This window comes from Octodon degus, unplaced genomic scaffold (genome assembly GCF_000260255.1).
Source record: "Octodon degus isolate 3935 unplaced genomic scaffold, OctDeg1.0 scaffold00162, whole genome shotgun sequence".
NCBI classification, from domain to species: Eukaryota; Metazoa; Chordata; class Mammalia; order Rodentia; family Octodontidae; genus Octodon; species Octodon degus.
In genome coordinates this window covers 5,474,544-5,476,931 of record NW_004524738.1, presented here as the reverse complement: position 1 = coordinate 5,476,931, position 2,388 = coordinate 5,474,544, and positions in this window count along the sequence as shown.

Genomic DNA, 2,388 nt, shown 5'->3' with positions numbered 1-2,388 from the left:
TATAAATTAGAAAAAAGAAGAGATTAATAATGATGCTATGAGTTTAGTATGAATATGGTCTCTTTCAAACTATATTATTCTATTTTAGGGTCTTGTGATGTAATCAATGACTGCATGTTAAGACGAAGGGAAGTGGATTATATAGACAATGTCATATAATGTTAGGCTAACTTGGCTTTCAGAAAAGATATTATCTGTTTTGATGAACTTGGGTCATAAAGATATAATTTTATAGATGATTGGGGATCATCAATCTTAGAATTTTTTTTGCTAAAACTTTTTTAAATAAAATGGCAATTAGAAAATGCTTTATATTTTATGATATAGTACTTCTTTTGTACTTTTATAAATGTAGGTATGTTATGATTTCTCTGAATGTTTCCCAAAATATCATGCTTTCATGGCATGACACCTCTCAGGGGTGGCTGAGTCTAGAGTTTGTGATTCATTTCTTGTCTAGTCTTGGGATTATGTGTGTGACTGCTACCCTTATCCTAGGGTGGGCAGCCTACATATGATCTTAGGGACAAAAAGAGTTCTGCACTCCTTGCTTTTTTGCTTTTGTTGTCTTTTTCTTTTTCTTTTTCTTTTTCTTTTTCTTTTTCTTTTTTTCTTTCTTTCATTTTTTTTTTTTGGGGGGGGAAGGGTCTACAGGGCATTCAGAGTCTCACTACAAGATTGAACTCATAGTGATCCACCTGTTTACAGCCTCCCAAGAGCTAGGATTACAGGTTCATGCCACCACGCCCAGTCTCAATTGCTGTCTCAGCACACCCCGGAGGACGGGGCTGGCATGGCAGGCCCAGGGATCAAATTTCGACCCCTGTGCCTTCTTGCAGGCACTTTAATTCTCTGAGGCATTTGCTGTCTTCTGACCCCATGAGTTATCATCTTTCTGCCATGCCACCCTGCCTTGGAGTCAAGTGGTTATAGACTGAAATCTCAAACTGTGAAATAAATAAATCTTTCCTGATTATTTTGGGTGTCAGGTATTTTGTCTAAACAATATGCGAAATGTAAGAAAGAAAAGGTTCTATTTGACCTCTCCACCCATACCAACCCAACTTATTATAGCTAAAGACCTGCTTTTGAAGTTATTGTTTCTCCTCTATTAACTTCACTTACTAGACCAGAAAAGGGATAGTGGCTTATTCAGAGCCTTTCCAATGACTTTTATTTATTTCCATCTGAACCTATTCCTGAATTTGTTTAACTATCCCTTATTACTTATGGTGAATATCTTGGTGTCAGTTGTAATCCTTCCTGAAGTCTTTGCACAGATGCAGTGCTTTCTCCCACTGCTGTCAAACAACACATTTTGTGTCCGTGTCTTCTGAAATGTAATTCCTTCCCTATTTTAGCCAACCAATGAGCACACATTATGGGTATGACTTTTGAAGTTTGAGATGTGACTACAAAAGTATAGGGATCTGTTGGTCTCGGTATGATCAGTTCTACCTGGTGAGAAACAGCAGCGTGTATGAGGAAAAGATAGATAAGACAAAAGCTGGGCTAGGCAGTGGCTGATCTACCTGGTTGGTGAGCAGAACCCACCAGCAAAACAAAACAGATGTTTATTTATAACTTTGCACAGTTAATAACACGTGACACAAGGTTGCCTAGTGACTAGTAGCCAGCGTAAGCAGACAGAAAGTTTATTTCAGGACTGATTTAGCTTATTTGCTTTAGGCACTGAGGCCTAGCCCACACACCTTTGACCTTTGTTTCAGCTTCCAGGGTTAGGTTCCCAACACAAAGTAGCACACATTTCTCTTTTTTAATATTTTATTAATACAGTTTTTAATACACAATAATTAAATTTATTATGGGTAGTTCATATTATTTCAGTATGTTTTAATTCTTCTTTAGGTCCACTTCCTCCATCCCTCTTTAAGCTCTCCAACTCTTCCTCTCCTCCCCATTTGTAAGATGCTCTAGAGATGAAGGAGGGAAGGGACATAAAAAAGATTTCCCTTTTTTGTTTTTCAAAATTTCATGAGCATGTATTTTTATAGTAGATTTTAGAAATCTCATACATGATCTTTTTACTTTCCTTAAATTGAAAGCTTTCTTTACTCAGGCCCTTGTGCTTGCCAGGGAAGTGCTTATTCCACGGAGCCATCTCCTCAGCCCTGGAAAGCTTTCATCTTTTAACTGAAAGGAAGTACTTTAAAGTTTCTCTTTGGCGTATCCAAACTGCTGCTATCTACTATTGTGCTTTACAGGCAGTTATAAAGGAAAATAAGGATTCTATGCAGACTCTACCACGCCACAAGATTCAATTGATAACAGTTTACCACATGACTAGAGTGGCTGGGTAGCATATACTGAAAAGATATTTTGGACACAGCACGGTGGTGGAAAATTTCTTCACATCATTTCTAACAG